The following is a 20,119-nucleotide window of genomic DNA, read 5'->3' on the forward strand; positions in this document are numbered from 1 at the left end:
GCATGGCATACATTATCCTGCGATGCTTGGGTGCTACAGGCTGTGACAGGCTTGTGCATAGACTTCCTGGGCAACCCCATTCAATGGTGCGAACCACAAGCGATCCATCTTTCAGAGCAGGAAGCAGCACTACTCCAGAGCGAGTTAGGGAAGCTTCATCAGAGAAATGCAATAGAGCGCAAGACACTATCCTTACCGGGGTTTATAAGCAATATGTTCCTCATACACAGAAAGGAAAAAGTCCAGCCAGTTATCAATCTGAAAAACCTAAACGAATGGCTGAGGTACAATCACTTCAAGATGGAAGGAATCCATCATCTCAGGGACCTGCTGCGTGCAGGAGATGAAAGACGCTTATCTGACAGTGCCAATTGCAGAAGCCCACCGCAGATACCTATGCTTTTACTGGAACAAGGAGGTGTGGCTTTTCAAATGCCTGCTTTTCGGCCTCACTTCAGCCCCATGGGCTTTCATCAAACTGATGAGACCAGTGGCGGCAGCCATAAGGGAAAGGAGCATCCGGATCATAATATATCTAGACAATATTCTGATCCTAGGACCGGACAAGGTCTCCCTAGCCAACAACGTACATTGGGTCTTCACATTGCTATCTTCTCTAGGTTTTCTTGTGAACCTCGACAAGTCGCAGCTGCAGCCAGTCCAGAGAATAGAATTTCTAGGATTTACGATAGATAGAATGAAAGTGACTCTGGAGCTCCCAAGCCAGAAAGTGAGAATGATAAAGAAAGAAATCAGAACAGCTATAGCGAAGAAGATCATCTCGCTACGGTATCTAGCCAGGATAGTGGGGCTACTTGCAGCTTCCATCCAGGCCATTTCCCAGGTCCACTGCATTACAGAGCCCTTCAGAGGCTCATAAACAGACACCTGCAAGGAGGCCTAGGGTACCACCAGCTGATAACTTTAGACAGCAAAGCATCCACAGAGCTGCACTGGTGGCTGCAGAACATGGAAGCCTGGAACGGACGTGCCATCTTTGGCCACATGCCAGAACTCATAATAGAATCCGATGCAAGCAGAGCAGGATGGGGAGCAAGATATGGCCAGTCAGAGACAGGGGGAAAATGGTCAGAAGACGAATTACAACTTCACATAAACTGCCTTGAGTTACTAGCAGGCTCCTTCATGGTACAGACCTTCACCAAAGGCAGAGCCAAGTGCTGCGTACTGCTGAAGATGGACAACATCTCATCAGTACGCTACATAAACAAACTCGGAGGGACCAGATCGAGAATGCTAGCAGAGCTAGCAAAGGATTTCTGGACACTATTGCCTGCAACATCAGATAGCAGCAGCGGCAGAGTATTTTCCAGGAGCACAGGACGGCGTTGCAGACTGGAACTCGCGATATCTAACAGATGCCAGCAATTGGAAACTGCTTCCCCAGGTGTTTCGCAGATTACTGGAAGTGTGGGGTCCCCTAGATACAGATCTATTTGTATCCAGACTGAATGCACATATGACCAAATGCTTCAGCTGGAGGATGGACCCGGGGGCAGCGGTGACAGATGCGTTCCTACAGTCGTGGGCAGGAGCAGTGCACTACGCGTTTCCGCCTTTCATATTGATCACGAGAGTTCTAGCAAAAGTTTGCAGGGACCAGGCAGAGCTGGTGTTAGTGGTCCCCCTCTGGAAATCACAGCCCTGGTTTCCAGTAGTGATGGAACTTTCCTCGGATTTTCCGTGGATGATCCCACAACTGTCAGGTTTTTGGCTGGGATTGATTAATAACCTTTGCAAATCCATGTGTATGTTTTTTAAGGTAGATTATTTATTTGGTTCCAGTTTTATTTTCATTTTAATTAGTCCTTAACTCAGTCCATTCAGAGTGAGGTGAAGTTCCCAGGCTAAGATGGTGGAGGCAGTCAGAGGTCTTGATTGGTTGTGATTATAATAAAGGGGAAGGCAGAACATTCTAAACTGCCTTTCATCAAGATTTGTTTAAGAGACTGGTCCTGTATATATTTCCTGTTGAGTAATATCCCATCTTTGAAGAAATACGACTTTTAGAAAACTTCATTCCAGTTGTTTTTAATGAAGAAAGTGACAAGCAAGCAGTGGTAGAAAAGTAGCTGGAAGTGTTGGACCGTACCATCTTCTTTTCAGATAAGTGCATTTGATTTCAATAAAAAGAGAAAATAATTAGAACTAAATAGCTCCCTCTATTTATAAACTTCATTATAATTCATTTTAGTTTTTAGGTTCTAGATTCTCTGTGCTTTTGTATATTTAGGCTAGTATTGTGAAGTTAGGATTTGGAGCATGCGCATTGAGTAAACAGTCCATTTATTTCCTTTCAGGAAGTTCATTAATGCTCGTGTTACTTTCTTTTCAGCGTTTCGCAGCTATTAGTTTGGTTTTCGCTTCATTTCCGGGTTCGGATTTCAGAAGCAATCATTATTTATATTCAGGTTTGGCGGCGGAATTAAGGTAAGCGTTTTATTTTCTTTATTTTCATTTGTTTATTGTGTTGGTGTTAAATCTGTTACTGTTGTTTTCATTTCATCTTCAGTTACATTACATGTGTGTTATTTTAGGTGCAGTGTTTTTTCGGCGAGAAGGCTTGTGCTTAGTGTGCTATTCAGTTCTTTCAGAAGAGTCTATTTTCACGTTCTGATCGTTCGCATTTTAGTGCAGGACGTTGTTTGATCTGATAGTTCAGATATTGTTAGAGGTTTATGTACTTCTTATGCAGTGTTTAAAGGTCATTTGTTCAGAACTTCTTTCTTGAGACCCTACTATGTTTTATGAAATATAATACAATTTTAGTTAGCTTTCTTTCTCAGGTAAATAATAAAATAAATAGGAAAATAAATTAAAAAGGTTTGTAAAATTAACACTCCTGCAGCACAGTATATATTCCTTACTTATTAATTTGCAAGCAGAATTTTAGTCAACATTATAGTGTTACGAATTAGGTCTCCGGTTGAAGAAGTGACTATTTAATTCAGAATAACTTCAGAAGAAAGAAGGTATTTTGGAACACTTGAGACTTTTTTAATAAAAGAAAAGAAAACCAGAGGATTCTTCAGATTTGGAACAAGAATAACTGTTAAACATACCTCTTCAGGAAAAAGACAATAAAACCTTACAGAAGAGATATTCTTGGACAACTGCATTTAAGGAGACTCAGGTTTCCTAGCGTAAGTTTGCAGTGGTTCTATTCCTCTAAGCTCACACAGAGGAATTCTCAGGTATTCTAATTATACTATTTTAGGGAGATGAGGTTGGAGAGGAGAATTGTTATTTTTTTAAAACACACATGTATTTTATGTTCTTTCTTTTTCTTTCATGCAGATACCAACCCTTAAGAAGAGGGCAAGGCAGTGTTTGAGTTTGTTATTTTATCCCATATTCCCCTTTCCCCCAGGGGTGTTTTGAGTCCAGCTGTAATCCTATTCAGTTGGGTACTAGACGCTTTTGTGGGTCTGTGGGGCTCAGCAGTTTCCGAGGAATTTCGAAGTCAGGACCTGACAGAATGAAAGGCCCAAGTAGTTAATTCCTCCCGAGCTGCTTGAGTTCCCTTGAGACGGCAATGGAGGCCCTGGGAGAGATGTTAAAAGAGTTAAGGAAGGAAGTGAGGGCAGCCCACAAAGAAAATGTAAATCTTAATCAGAAGATGGAGGAATTAAGTCTTAAGGTAGAGCAGATTCAAGAAGTCACTGGGGCAGGGAGGCAGAGTAGAGGTTTAGATATTGAAGCTAATCCGGAACCCCCAGTTTTGATTAGGGAGGAAGCCAGTGGTGGTGGTGACACAGGAGGAATTCTAAGATCCATGGTTGTTCCTGTCCCTTTGGCCCCTCCAGAACGTTTTGGTGGGGAATCCAGGAGGTTTCAAAATTGTATTACTCAATGTGACTTACACTTTCTTTGTAGACCTGAAATTTTCCCTTCAGACACTTCTAAAGTTGCATTTATTATGTCCTATTTGTCAGGTGAGGCGGCAAGTTGGGCAAGTTTGTTGGTCAAGTTGAAAGACCCAGTTTTGCATGATTTTAGTCTTTTTAGGGAAGTGTTTGGTAAAATGTTTGATAAACGGCAGGTTTCTTTGCAGACTGATGGTGAATTATTGGATTTAAGACGAGGGAACAGAGATCTTATTGGTTATATTACTCAGTTTAAAACTTTGGTTTTAGAGAGTTACTGGCCAGAAGAAAAAGAGCTTCTTTATTCTTTTGAGGGTTAAGAGAAGAATTAAAAGATGCTCTATCTGTTGTTACTACTAGACCAACTTCTTGTGATGATTTTATAGACTTAGTTTTACAAATTGAGTTTCATCAGAATGAGAGAAGAGCTGAGCCAAGAAGAAGTTTTGATAAAAGAAAGCAGGGTTTCAGGTTTGAAAGACCCAGATTAGAGTTTGTGAATAAGGATTTCAAATCTAGAGAGTCTAAAGAACCTGAACAGTCGAATAAAATTAGAGGGCCTCTTTCTAAAGAGCAAAAGGAAAGAAGAAGAAAGAATAATCTGTGCCTTTATTGTGGAAGGACAGGCCATCTCCTAGGAAATTGTCCCTACACACCAAAAAAGATGATGACCTCTTTGAGTAAGAGTTCACAGATTGTGGCCAACACTCTCTAGTCAGCTGTTCCTCATATAGCAATACATGTATCCTTCTTTTTTAATCAAGTTTTGGTGGGCAGTGGTCCTGTGATGATTGATTCAGGGGCGACAGGAAATGTTATGGATTCGGGGGTGGCTAAGGCGATGGGAGTTCCTGTGAATAAAAAGAGTATAGTAGAACAGGTAAGAGCCGTGGATGGGTTGGCTCTGACCTCTGGACCTATAACTCATGAAACAGCTTCTCTAACCATGTTTGTGTCTGAAAACCATGGAGAAGAGTTAGTGTTTGAATTGATTGATGCTCCTCAGTTGAAGTTGATATTAGGTATGCCGTGGGTAACTTTTCACAATCCACAAATTGATTGGGGGCGACGAGTTGTAGAATTAAACTCAGATTTTTGCAGGAAGAATTGTTTTAGTTTTCAAATCAGTCAAGGATTGGAATCATCAGTGGCTTCAGCAGTTCAGGGATTAGCTGAAGGAGTTTGTTCTCAAGTACATTCTATTGGAGCTGTGGTTGGAGAATTACCGGAGTGTTACAAGGTTTTCTGGGATGTTTTTGATGAGGTCGAGGCAGGCGAACTCCCTCCTCATAGATCATTTGACTGTAAAATAGAGTTGGAACCTGGGGATAAATTGCCATGTAGCAGAGTGTATGCTCTGTCTGAGAGAGAAAACGTGTATCTTAAAGAATATCTTGCAGAGAATTTGTCTAAGGGGTTCATCAGACATTTGCAGTCCCCAGCTGCATCTCCTCTATTTTTTGTTCCTAGGAAGGAGGGTTCTCTCAGAACCTGCATAGATTATCGTGCCTTGAATAAAGTAACAATTAAGAATCAATACCCTTTACCTCTGATATCGGTTATGTTAGATCAGATTCAAGGAGCGGAAATTTTTTCAAAGTTGGATTTTACGTGGGGCATATCATCTTGTGAGAGTGAAAGAAGGCAATGAATGGAAGACTGCATTTAAAACTCGGTTTGGATTGTTTGAACACCTTGTTATGCCTTTTGGACTCTGCAATGCCCCAGCAGCCTTCCAATATTTTATTAATGAGGTACTGCATTAATTCTTGAATATCTTTGTAGTAGTGTACATAGATGATATTTTAATTTATTCCCAAAGTCTAGATCAACATCAAGAACATGTGAGATTAGTGTTACAGAAATTAAGAGAAAATAATCTGTCTAAATTAGAAAAAAGCCAATTCCACACAAGGTCAATTGAATTTCTTGGATTTGTGATTTCCACAGATGGATTAAAGATGGATTCAAAGAAAGTTCAGGCAGTGATTGATTAGCCATCACCCACTAAGGTGAAAGAAGTGCAAAGTTTTCTAGGGTTTGCTAATTTTTACCATAGGTTCATTGAGGGTTTTTCTCAAATAATTACTCCAATTACTAGACTTTTAAAAAAGGGAGTACGTTTTGTTTGGAGTTCTGATGCTGAAGAGGCTTTCCAAAATCTTAAGAAGAGATTCATTTCTAGACCGATTTTGCTTCATCCAGACCCCGAAAAACCATTTTTTGTAGAGGCTGATGCTTCGAATCTAGCTCTAGGGGCTGTACTATCTCAGAGGCATGAATCCACAGGACAATTACATCCTGTGGCTTATTTTTCTAAAAAATTATCTCCAGCGGAAATAACTTATACAATCATGGATAGAGAATTATTAGCCATTAAAGCAGCCTTTGAAGAGTGGCGTCATTATCTGATGGGTGCTAAATTTACTGTCACTGTTTTAACAGATCATCGGAATTTTCTCTTTCTTAAATCAGTCAAAACATTGACACCTCGGCAATTGCGATGGTCACTGTTCTTTGCTGATTATGACTTTATTATTACTTTTAAACCTGGCACATTGAATGGGAAAGCGGATGCTTTATCGCGTCAATTTCCTGGTAGTGAACAAGTGAAAGAATTATCTGTGCAACCTTTAATTGCTTGTGAGCGTTTTGTTTCAACAGGTGTTCACAAACATGCTAGTATTTGTAGAGGAGTGCAGGAAAGCATGTCTAAGGAACAGATGGAGGATTGGGAGAAACTGGATGTAACCAGGAAAATTTTGGATGGATTGCCCTATCATGATTCTAAACTTTACCTTCCCACAAATGAACTTCAAGAAGAGGTTTTAAAAGAATGTAATGAGTCTATGTTGTCTGGTCATCCTGGTTTTCGTAAGACTTTAGAGTTACTCAGGAGAGGTTTTTGGTGGGAAACAATGAGAATAGATACCTTGAATTTTGTTTAAGACCTGCAAGGTTTGTGCTAGAGCTAAGTCTTTGAGTGGTAAACCACTAGGACTTCTGGAACCTTTACCCATACCTCCTCATCCATAGCATGCCATCTCTTTATACTTCATTGTTGTTCTTCGCGAAGATCAAGGTTGTTCCACAATTCTGGTGGTAGTGGATACTTTGATGAAGGAGGGACATTTTATTACTATGGTGGGGGAAGTTACTGCTAGAAATGTATTCCAACGTTTTTCCCAAGGAATTATAAGATTGCATGGATTGCCTAGTCAAGTACTTTCTGATAGAGGGTCACAATTCTTATCAAAGTTTTGGCATGCTTTTTGTGAAAGTTTGGGAGTGGTGATTAACTTGTCTTCTGGTTATCATCCTGACACCTATGGCCAAGTTGAACGAGTTAATCAAGAGCTCAAAAAATATTTGCGGTGTTATTTGCAAACTGGAGATAGTTGGGTGGACTTGATTTGGTTGGCTGAGTTTCAATATAATAAATCAATGAAAGACTCTACTTCTATGTCCCCTTTCTTTTTGACTAGAGATTTTCATCCAAGTTTTTTAAGAGAATTGGTTGAAAGAGAAGAAAAATCCAATCCAGCAGTAGAAGATAAATTGCAAATTATGACAAAAAATGTGTATCGTGCAATTAAGGCCTTATGTAAAACTAAGATCAGCTACAAAGTATTTGCTGATAAAAAAAGAAGCCAAGGACCTGAGTACTCAGTTGGTGAGAAAGTTTGGTTATCAACTAAATATGTCAGAATTAAAGGTCGAAGTAAATTCCGTCCCCGTTTTATAGGACCTTTTGAAATTGAGAGAATCATTAATCCTGTAGCGGTAAAATTGAAACTACCTAATACGCTCAAGATACATCCAACCTTCCATGTGACTCAGTTGAAACCCTTTTTGAAAGGTACCAGATTAGGAATTCTCTCAAAACCTATTATTCTGGAAGATCAATCTGTTGAATTTGAAGTAACAGATATTCTTGATTCCAGAAGAGTTAGAGGGAAACTTCAATATCTTATTGATTGGAGGGGGTTTGGTCCAGAGGAACGTTCTTGGGAGGTAGCTCAGGATGTTCATGGCCCAGTTCTGATAGCCAAGTTTCATAGAACGAATCCTCGTAAACCTGGCCCAAGGTCAGGGCCATGAAGAGGGGGTACTGTCAGGTCTTTGGCTAGGAATGATTAATAACCTTTGCAAATCCTTTTGTCTGTTTTTTAAGGTAGATTATTTATTTGGTTCCAGTTTTAGTTTCATTTTAATTAGTCCTTATCTCAGTCCATTCAGAGTGAGGTAGAGTTCGCAAGCCAAGATGGTGGAGGCAGTCAGAGGTCTTGATTGGTTGTGATTATAACAAAGGGGAAGGCAGAACATTCTAAACTGCCTTTCATCAAGATTTGTTCAAGAGACTGGTCCTGTATATATTTCCTGTTGAGTAATATCCTATCTTTGAAGAAATACGACTTTTAGAAAACTTAATTCCAGTTGTTTTTAATGAAGAAAGTGACAAGCAAGCAGTGGAAGAAAAGCAGCTGGAAGTTTTGGACCGTACCATCTTCTTTTCAGATAAGTGCATTTGATTTCAATAAAAAGAGAAAATAATTAGAACTAAATAGCTCCCTCTATTTATAAACTTCATTATAATTCATTTTAGTTTTTAAGTTCTAGATTCTCTGTGCTTTTGTATATTTAGGCTAGTATTGTGAAGTTAGGATTTGGAGCATGCGCATTGAGTAAACAGTCCATTTATTTCCTTTCAGGAAGTTCATTAATGCTCGTGTTACTTTCTTTTCAGCGTTTCGCAGCTATTAGTTTGGTTTTCGCTTCATTTCCGGGTTCGGATTTCAGAAGCAATCATTATTTATATTCAGGTTTGGCGGCGGAATTAAGGTAAGCGTTTTATTTTCTTTATTTTCATTTGATTATTGTGTTGGTGTTAAATCTGTAACTGTTCTTTTCATTTCATCTTCAGTTACATTACGTGCGTGTTATTTTAGGTGCAGTGTTTTTTCGGTGAGCAGGCTTGTGCTTAGTGTGCTATTCAGTTCTTTCAGAAGGGTCTATTTTCACGTTCTGATCGTTCTCATTTTAGTGCAGGACGTTGTTTGATCTGATAGTTCAGATATTGTTAGAGGTTTATGTACTTCTTATGCAGTGTTTAAAGGTCATTTGTTTAGAACTTCTTTCTCGAGACCCTACTATGTTTTATGAAATATAATAGAATTTTAGTTAGCTTTCTTTCTCAGGTAAATAATAAAATAAATAGGAAAATAAATTAAAAAGGTTTGTAAAATTAACACTCCTGCAGCACAGTATATATTCCTTACTTATTAATTTGCAAGCAGAATTTTAGTCTACATTATAGTGTTATGAATTAGGTCTCCAGTTGAAGAAGTGACTATTTAATTCAGAATAACTTCTGAAGAAAGAAGGTATTTTGGAGGACTTGAGACTTTTTTAATAAAAGAAAAGGAAACCAGACGATTCTTCAGATTTGGAACAAGAATAACTGTTAAACATACCTCTTCAGAAAAAAGACAATAAAACCTTACAGAAGAGATATTCTTGGACAACTACATTTAAGGAGACTCAGGTTTCCTAGCGTAGGATTGCAGTGGTTCTATTCCTCTAAGCTTACGCAGAGGAATTCTCAGGTATTCTAATTATACTATTTTAGGGAGATGAGGTTGGAGAAGAGATTTGTTATTTTTTAAAACACACATGTATTTTATGTTCTTTCTTTTTCTTTCATGCAGATACCAACCCTTAAGAAGAGGGCAAGCCATTGTCTGAGTTTGTTATTTTATCCCATATTCCCCTTTCCCCCAGGGGTGTCTTGGGTCCAGCTGTAATCCTATTCAGTTGGGTACTAGACGCGTTTGTGGGTCTGTGGGGCTCAGCGGCTTCTGAGGAATTTCGAAGTCAAGACCTCACAACATCTCCCAGACCTCCTCCTCAGCCCATCCGGCCAATATCACCCGCTGGTGGAAGCGGGCACTCTGCACCTAATAGCTTGCAGAATTTCAGGAGGAGATGGGAACTGCCAGGAATTTCGCAGATCACTGCAGACTGTATCAGAGATTCCTGGGCGCCTTACACCTTTAAGAGCTATAGTTCAGTATGGGACGCTTGGGCGCGATGGTGCGCAAATCTGCAGCTGGATCCCGTTTCAGCACCTATAGTTCACGTCCTTAACTTTCTTGCAGACAATTTACACGAGGGCTGCGCATATAGGACTTTAGGAGTATATAGGTCCGCCCTCTCTACGGGTCATGACAAGGTGGGAGGAGCTCCAGTAGGAGAGCACCCAGCCGTGCACAGGTTACTAAAAGGGATTAAATTAAGGAGGCCGCCGGAACCCAAATATTCCTCCTTGTGGTACGTTTGCGATGTTCTTCAATTGTTTATGAGATGGCCAGATAATGGGGATCTATCTAGATCACAGCTTTTGGGTAAACTAGCGATGGTGCTCTGTCTGACAGCATGTCGGAGAGTTTCAGATGTGAAAGACATGGAGACAGATAGAAAGATATTCTATCCAAAAGGAGTAGCATTCACCATAGTAAAGAGAACTAAAACTGATTCCAGAGTAATTCCTCATCCCTACTTCCCCGACAACAAGAAACTTTGCGTGGCACAATGCATTAAAGACTACGAGGCTGTAACAGCGCTTATCAGGCCGCAAGGCGTAACACAGCTACTAATTGCACGTAGGAAGCCCCATCATGCGATAGCCACAGCAACAATAGTTAGGTGGGTGAGAGAAGTCATGCAATGGGCAGGCATAGATTTATCCTTATTTGGTGTGCGTTCTGTAAGGGGCACGATGGCTTCTACAGAATTCTCAGTAGGAGTATCATTGCAGGATATCATGAAAGCAGCCGACAGGTCCTCAGAATCCACATTTAAAACTTTCCATTTTAAACCAGTTTCAGACGTGGCTAATAGGGTGGTAGCAAGCTTCGAACAAGCATAATGCTCGCCTCCGTCTTGCCATAGAATGAAGATTACCCATGCTAGCTGCACTGATCAGTCTTGGTTCTTTTAAAGACAGGGAGGCGAGCATTATATCCCACCCAACTGAATGCGATGAAGGGGGATTGCAACATTGTGTGTTGATTGTGCCTTCTGCTTTGTGCCAAGGCGTTTCATTCCCACCCTCATGATATGTTTGTCTCTCTCATAGGGGATGAGCAGAAACCCGTGTGAAGTCGCAGCAATTTGATGTCATGGTGGAACCAATTGTTCCGTTGGACCTAAAGGATTACAGGTCATGATCACAGTTGCCTCTCTGAGGAGGTAAAGAGTTGAGGAGTTACATTGACTTTGGACTATGTTCAGACAAAGAAAGAGGAAGGAACCTTGTGTTGGGGGTACTTATATGGTAGATAGGCCCCGGATTGGTGGAGAGAGGACTACCTGAAATAGAGAGGATCATGGGACTTGCAGTTTGAAGCAGTTTAGAGCCTCTAGAAAGCTCGATAAACTTTAAACTAAAAAGAAATGCCTTTGCTAACTCAAACAGAAAACATTTGTTTTAAAGTTTATGAAAATGTGTTGAATAGCTGTATTGGTGGCAATTAAAAGAGTAAAGCATAATGCTCGCCTCCGTGTCTTTAATAGAATGAAGACTGAACAGTGCTGCTAGCATGGGCAATCTTCATTCATTATGCATAATCACCGAGATGAACCAATAATTAGCAAGCTTATGTGTAGTGTCCATCATATGCCATCCACAGTACACTGGCCAGTAGCAGCTGCATCACTACAAACGGTGTCTCTGGGAAATGCAAACTTCTCGTCTGGTCAGTCCTACAATCTAAGTGTATTCCACATGGTATTTTGAGTTTTGTCATGCTTAATTGTGATCTTACCTCTCTATTGGACCCTTGTCTGTATTACTAGAAGGGAGGAAACACAGGGGGGGCGACAAACGAGGGACCAGTACCTCTTAGGGAACACAGAGAAATCAGGGAATAACCAATCGAAGTATTGATTGCGTAATAACCCCAGTTAAGAGTACTGTAACATAGCTCAGGGATATGCAATAATGGAGACAGACCAGCACATGTTCTGAGAGCAACGGGCTGCAAATAGAAGACAGGAAGAAGAAACACCAGCCCAGACTGTGACATCATGCGCCCACTTCCACAAAGGTTCATCCAGAACCCCCTCCAAAAAAATCCTTTAATGAATCACTCATTCTCTTCAAAAAAGAAGTTCCGAAAATATGAGACTGATTGGCACAAAGAGCAAGACTTCTCATCCTAAAAACGTTAGCTGATGCATGCACTGCCTACCATAAAGCCATTTCTACTGTCAAAAGGGCATATCATTCCACTAAAGAAGAGAAGCAATGAATCTGCCTTGGGAGTGGGCCTCATTACGACCCTGGTGCTCCCGTAATGAAGGGGGCCGGTACGGGACCCGGATCAGGTCCTGCGAGGGGAAGAGGGAGGTAACAACGGGACACTTGTAATGTGCCCGTTGTTACCTCCCTCCCCATTCCCATTGAGCCCTATGGGGGCTCAAATGGGAATGGGGAATGGTTCCTGTAAGGAGGGCTTACCGGGTCCTCCTATGTCGGAATGACCCGGTAAGTCCCCATTGCAGGAACCCAGTAATGGAGCTCGGTTTGGAGGCAGCCATGGTGCTAATAGCACCATGGCTGCCTCCAAACTCGCAATGAGGCCCAGTGACTGGCTCTATCCCTACCGCCACTTCTAACAGCAATCTGCCCATTACATTATTTTCGCTATTTTCGCTAGGGATTTGTTCTCAACTCGCTTATATACTCCCTGATCTTACCGTACTAAAAAAGCCTTCCCTTCACCCTGGATATCCTGGACACCTTAGATCCAACTCTAGCCTCCATTTCCTGGCCAAAAGCTATGAAAAGGTGGTCACTATAGCTTTCATGATGCCCTGCCAGGGCAGACATATGCATCTAGATTCAGAACACACCAATACTCTAAAAATCCACCTAGATTCAACACATTGGTTACACTCTAATATGCATCTAGCTTCAGAACATGGCAATGATAGCACAGAGATAGCGCAGCAAATAGAGCGCTCTCTTTGACATCCGTGCAGAGCAGGGGCGTTGCTAGGGGGGGGCTAATGGGGCTATAGCCCTGATCATTTGGTTGTAGCCCCGGATAGAATGTCAGGAGCTACAGCCAAAAGACTAGCTAGCCCCCAGTCCCAACAGTTCCGACATCAGTTTAGCCCCGGGTCTTTTCCAGACCTAGTAACTCCCCTGGTGCAGAGCCTGCTAACGTAGGTTCAAATCCCAGCAGGGCCAAAACTCAGCCTTTCATCTTTCCGAGTTCGATAAATGAGCACCACACACTGTGGGAAATAAGCAGCACTCAGATACCTGAGGGTTCGTAGAGCTATATAAATGCTCAAACAAACAAACAAATACTCTAAAATGCACCTAGATTCAGTACATTGGCCACACACTCTGATATGCATCTACATTCAGACGATGGCAATACTCTAAACGTGCATCATGATTCAATGCATTGGTTAGTTACACTCTGATATGCATCTAGCTTTAAAACATGGCAATACTCCAAAAATGCACCGAGATTCAATGCATTGGCTAGACTCTGATATAGATCTAGAGTCAGAACATGGCAATACTCTAAAAATGCACCTAGATCCAATATATTGGCTATACCCAAATGTTCCAGAAATTGCACCGATATAACGCAAATGGATTCCGTCAGATGAAATCAGTGTAGCAATTCAGATGGCTATTCTGTAGTATTTGCCTAGGTTGAATACATTGGCCACACGGCTCTTAGAGAATGCCAAGTGGAGGGCAGTACTATGCAGCTAACATCTGCTAGAGTGAGTGAATGAAGTAAGCCCCTAGAGCAAGTTACAGATATGGACTAATGTCCCCAAGTAAATTGCCACAAAATAATCTACCTCAGAACCTTGTATACACCTAATATTACGTTGTTACCGTACCGTCCCACTGTGTATTCCAACCTCACTTCCCTCTTTATCTTCCATATCCCCTCCCCTGCATGTTCAATAATCTCCTTTCCTTATTTTCTCCCGCGTGTGTGTCCCCTCAGGCATGCGGGGAGTTGATTTGAGCAATGAGGCTGCTGTGTAGCTCTGTGCTGTGCCATTAAACACAACATACCACTGTTGCCATAAACAGCTAAACAGCACCCTGTTACTTCCTTATGGAGGAGGCTGCTTTTCTTGAAAACCAAGACTTGGCTATACAGGTCTGTGTTTTCCCTCTCCACCTGTATAGATTGTTAATCAATGCAGGGTCTTTCGTATGGAACCCCACCTTATATATTGCTCTTAAAACCCTGGGTTTCTGGATTTAAAACCTGGGGTGCTAACAGCAATAATACCCAATCCGGTAACTTCACAGAGGCACATTCTTAAATCTGGCGCTTGTGCTTTTCTTTGGGCCCGGGCCGTTACCACCCCATCTGGCCCGCCATATCGAGTGTTATTGCTATAGTAGTAAATACAGAAAATGGTTTCAGGATTTTCGAGCAAAGGCCTTTCGAAGCTGGAGGTATTACATAATTCCTGTCAGCGTGTCAAAGTTAAGGCCTTGATGGGTAGGCAATGCAGCAATGGCTTTCAGGTTTTCAGATCCTGAGCCTTGATTATATGTCAGGAATTTTAAAGTTGACTTTGCTAGGAGCTCATTCTGATGGATTATATGCAAAGGTTTCAAAAACCAAAGATACGACCTTGCTGGTAGTCTTTAAGTTACACGCTTCTCAAGCAAAGGTTGGACTCTGCTCATGTGCACCATGAGATCTCCCTGCACACTACCCTATCCCACTTTTCTCTAATACTTTTGTCAGATATTTTTTTATTTTTTATTAATACTTGAATTTAATCATAAGATAATGATTTTTACAAGGTTAAGAGAACCGAACAGAGACACCCAGACTCGTCCTCTTGAGGTAGCTACTTCATAATTTGTTGGTCCACTGGCTAAATATCCATGCAGTCTAGCCAAAAATGTACGTGGTTTCTTAGACTGGGCCATTTTCCATCGTCTCGTTTGTGGATTGAATTGTCATTTTTAACGCCAGATCTATAAGTTTCACCGCAGCTATGGTCCATCTTCTGGTTTCCCCAGATATCAGTCTGTTCCAAATGGACTCCAAGTCTGCCGTTCGAGAATCAATAAGTAATGGTGCCAAGTAGACCCGACGATTGTGGATTGTCTCTGGGCACATCTGCACAAGATGTTTGAGTGTTTTTGGGGAGTCGTGTTTTTTGCACAGACGGCATCCAGTTTCAGGCGATGATGATCTGATTGATGTAATTTCTCGAGTTAGGAGCAAATTAAGTCTAGCTTTCATGAATAGGGTCTGCAATACTTTATTTGGGAACTTAATGCAATAATTTTGCAGTTCTTTGACTTTGTTAAAAGTCGAAGGAAGGTGGGTCAGCAGTTTGTTTGCACTTGCTTTCTCAATAGTGGCAATCCAGTCATTCAAATCCATCTTATTTTTACTCTCTGTGGATTGTGCCTCAGGTCCTCCTCTGAACATGCCACCTCGTTCAGTATTTCTTTTTGACGTGCGACCCATGTTTGTAGACCCTTACATTTTTCGCTCCTCAGTTCTTCCGCGATGATGTTATAGATAGGTAAAGAATCTGCTACTAGAATTTTCCGATACAGTAGGATCGCATTTTGTTCAACTAGGCTTGCCAAGGAAACTAGCCCCAGTTCCCGTCTGATTGGTGCCATTTGTGTAGATTTTGGTAGTCCCAAAACAGCCTTCCAAATGTATCCCTCGAGTTTGTTCCAGATGGTTAGAGCGTCCATACCATAGATTAATGCCAGAAAAACGTTTGTTCTGTAAAATTGGATTGCTGGTAGAAGTGAAAATTGACCATATTTGTTGTTGACTAACTTGGTCTGAGATGTCAGCCGCTTCGTTTTCTCCCACAGCGAGTCTTGCATTGAACTTTCTCTGGCCGAACTGTCAAATGTGACTCCTAAGTATTTGAAGTTTCTTACTACTTCCACTTTTGTTTTGTCCAGATACCAGTTTTGTTTTTTTTGTGCTTTTTTGCCCTGTTTGACTAATACGAGGATTTTCGTTTTTGTTTTATTCATTTCTAGATTATTTTCTTCCATGTATCTGGCCAGGTTGTCCAATTTTCTTTGCAGCCCAATCTGAGTTTGATCGATCAATATCACATCGTCAGCGTACATCAATCTTGAGATGGGTGTAAGCCCTATTTTCGGGGGGAAAGCCCTTGTTTTAGTTTCCCATTGTTGGTAATCACCTAAAAAAGAAATAAAGAGCACTGGCGCCAAAGGGCATACCTGTTTGACTCCCCTGTACACCGCAATTTCATCAGAAAGGGTACCTTGTCTGTTCAGTTTCACCTGATTTGCGTGTCCACATGGAGGGCAATGATTGGTTCCAAGATCTATTTTGGACAATCCCAGTTTTCAAGTTTGGCCCACAGTTTTGCTCGATCAATTTTGTCGAAAGCTTTTGACAGGTCTACAAAAGCAAGGTATATTTTCGGAGCACCTTGCTTCACTTTGAGCTTTAGGATGTTGAGTAGCAAGATGTTAACGGCCGTACTGCCCTGTTTCTGGAAACCCATTTGGAAATGATCATTGCATGGTGCATTTTTGTACCACTTTCTAAAGAGCCCAAGCAGGCTGGAGGCGTAGATCTTTCCTATGATGTCTAAAAGGGCTATATGCCTGTAGCTCTCCGGGTTTTCCCTGCTTCCTTTCTTAAAGATAGGTACTATGAGGCCCTTGACCATGTTTCTGGGATCGATTTTGATTAAGCGCAGTGGTTAAAGATTTTACTGATCACTGCTGCCCACTCTTTCGGTGCTTGTTTCAGATCTATATTGGTCAGGCCGTCAGGGCCCGGCGCTCTTGAATTTTTAAGTTTGATGATCAATTTTTCAATCTCATCGCTGTTCGTCACATCTGCCCAAGGAGTGGTAGAATCCCGTATTTTGATTGGTTGACTACTATTAGGGAGGTCAAAGAGCATCTTAAAATGCAATGTCCATTGGGCTTCCGAAACAGAATTGGATATCTCGGTTTCAGATTAAGTTGACATTGTTTTGATCAAAGACCAAAATTATTTGGATTTTTCGGTGCTAGGTTTTCGCAGCATTTCTTCCGAATCATGTTGGTAAAGTGCTGCTCTTCGATGTTTTATCCATTTAGAGTATACTTTTGCTTCCTCTTCCCAGTGACGCCAGGCTTCGGGAGTATTCCTTTTCCATGCAATTCGCTTCAGTTTGCGCATGGCTTTTCATTTTTCTACCACCAACTTTTCATATTTCATGTTTCAGTGTTGTTCTGTTTGCTTTTTCTGTGTAGTAGCTGTTGCTCTGTGGGCCAGCAGAAGAGGAAGATAGTTTGGTCTTGTGTAGCCATCTGATTGTGTTGCAAGAAAATCCTTGATGTTATAGTTGGCATTTATCTTTATAACATCTTTTGTAGTGAGGCGAAGCCTTGACTGCTGATTGTTTATGGCAACATCATATTTGTATAACCGTTTGGGCATACGTTTACCTTGCCAAACACAGACGAGAAGATTATGGTTGCTATGCACAGTTTTCTGTGCGTCAAAAGCTTTTATAATCGAGAGCAGACCTTGACTTACATTAATATGGTCCAGTGAGGCTTTGGCGTTTAACCGTTCCCACGTCGGGATAGTACTTTGCTCTGGGAACAGGGATGTTATATTGTGCTAATTTCTTGGATTTGTTAAAGTCGTCCAGGCCTTGCCTCTTTCTACTGTTTGTCCTTGTGGGAACGGGTTCAATGGATCGTATGTGATTTTGCCGCACTTTGCATTCAGATCCCCGCAAATTATAATGTCAATTTTTTCATCTGTCTCATAGATTTTATCAATTATTTCCTCCATGTCCGAGAAGAACGCTTTAGTTGTCGTGCGTTGGGGGTTCCAGTAAACATTTATGACCACCAAATGGGTTTGGTGAGCTGCTTCTTCGCTGGTAGTTTTTCAAGTCCAATTTAGCAGCACAGCCAAGATCCCATATGATGTTTCCAGGGTTGCCATCATGGTGAAACCCAAGCCTATTTTAATTGTGGTCAATAGCCCCGCCGAGGGGCGCCCCAAGAGACCTTTCGTTGCCAGTGATATTTCTACCGTGAAGCCATCAAGGGATGGTTTGTCTGCCAACCAGGTTTCCTGTAAACACAGAATATCAAATTGTCCCAGGTCGACGTCTCCTATCACCGTTAAATGAGTGTGTCCTCTGGTGTTCCAGGAGCCCAGAGTGTAGGTGTCTGTCAGACTTTCTAAAGGATCACTACAACTGGGAGCAGAGGACATTGATCGTTGCTACTTCTTGTTTGTAGGCATCAGAGTTGATATCAACCAATTCCATGGCCCCTTTGTGGTGGCTACTTCTCTGGCCCCTCTTGGCTTTTTGTCTTGTGTTATTTCACCATTCTGTCTTTGCCTTTTTGGAGAGTAAATTTGTCTGTAGTTACTTTGGTTGTCTTCTCTTTTGTGGTGTCTGCCATGCTCTTGTTGCTTGGTGCTCTTTCTGTACCTTTCAGCGGCGTCTCGGAGCCTTTCATCCTCACCTTCAGATCTGTATTTCCCCTGGCGCTGCTCTTCTTGGTCTATATTCTCATCAAAGGAGTGTTGTCTGTCTCGCCCTTGCCACTTTCCGCTTTCGGTGGGGCCTATAGAGGTTTTCTGTTCTTGAACTATAGTGCTGTTTCAGAAATGTCTCTTCTTTCTCTGTATAGTCTTTTTTATCTCCTATCTCTGATAGGAAGAACCCTAACTGTTCAATTTCTTTGAACACTTCTCTCGACAGGTTTTGAATACTGTTCGAGTTCACATGGAGGTATGCTTTTGCTATCTCTCCTCTGTGGTAAGGTTCCACAAGTTTGAGGTCTTCGGTCCTTATCTGTTTTAGGGAGTTTGTTTTCCTTGTTGTTGCTAGGCCATTTTTTCTGTTGAGGATCATATAACCTTCTGCTCGTTTGGCTTGCTCTAGTTTGAAGATGCGTACGAGTCCTTTATCTTTATTTTTTTGCAGAGATCCACACTTAGTTCTCTTAGGCATCTTTTTTTATGTCACAGCTCGGCCTTGCCCGTTTTTTTCTGTTTGCCTTATTTCTAAGTGTTCTCTATTCAGGACCTTATCCTGTTGACACCTTCAGACGTTATTGTCAAGAAGGTGTACGGAGTGATGAGTTTTGTTTGCTTCTGTCTCACTCCTACGAGGTCCTGCGGGTACATGCCTAGTTTTGTCCTTCTGCTTTAGCGATTGCAAACTTTCTTCTTCTCTTGTTGGCGTTGACTTATCTCCAATCTTCGGATTGCTTTCCCAGTGCTGCGACAGGTTTATGAGATCTGAGTTCACCAGGAATTCCTCTGCTGATCTGGGCGATCTTGTTAGGTCTACCACCTGTGAGCTGGTCTGTGTGTCAACCTGTGTTCTGACCTCTTCATGACTTCTTTTCTTTTCTTCTCCTGTCACCTTTTTGTCATTTATTGGGTTCACTGGTTCCTCCACGTGATTTGACAGTTTCAGGACCGTTTGCTGTTTCGTAGTAAGTGGTAGGTCTTTCGGTGCGTTATCCATTGTTAGTATATTATCCTTTTCCACTATTTCCTTGGTTCTTTTTTTGATTTTCAAGTCATCAGCACTGTCTTTGTGCGAGTTCATAGTAGAAACTTTCTTCGATCCCTTGTCGCCATTGCAGGGCTGATTTTTAATTTCCACTTGCAGAACATCCACCAGTTTTTCAAGCATTGACACTTTGGGTTCCAAGGCTTTGTGTTGGATGCTGTTTTTGGTCTCTGTTGCTGTTATATATCCTTCTATGAACTTCATTTTAGTGTCTATGTTTGACAAAACTGCAGTATTGTCTTGCACGCTCTCTCTTATTGATTCATACAATTTGCCAAACGGGGCTAGGGCAATAGTAATGGCCGACATTATCGTCATCATATCTGGTTTTTTAGATGGAGAGTCTTTTGGAGTTGCTGAAGAGATTTTGCTAAAGCGCCGGTTCTTTGGAGGGGTCGAGATATTTGGTCGTTTGTTGCTACCATGAGGTGAATCCAAAGCTTCCCAGAAGATTGAGGTATTTGGTTCCTGGTGGAGGTCGGATACCTGCGCTGGGATTGCGTTTTTATTTATGCGGTCCTCTTGTGGCCTTGCCTCCATAACCCCCTTTTTGCTTTTAGAATACAAAGTTTGTCCTGTGATTATATGAGCTTTTGTCCATGCCAGGCGTT

Source organism: Ambystoma mexicanum, chromosome 6p (genome assembly GCF_040938575.1).
Source record: "Ambystoma mexicanum isolate Mex_15411 chromosome 6p, UKY_AmexF1_1, whole genome shotgun sequence".
Lineage (NCBI taxonomy): Eukaryota > Metazoa > Chordata > Amphibia > Caudata > Ambystomatidae > Ambystoma > Ambystoma mexicanum.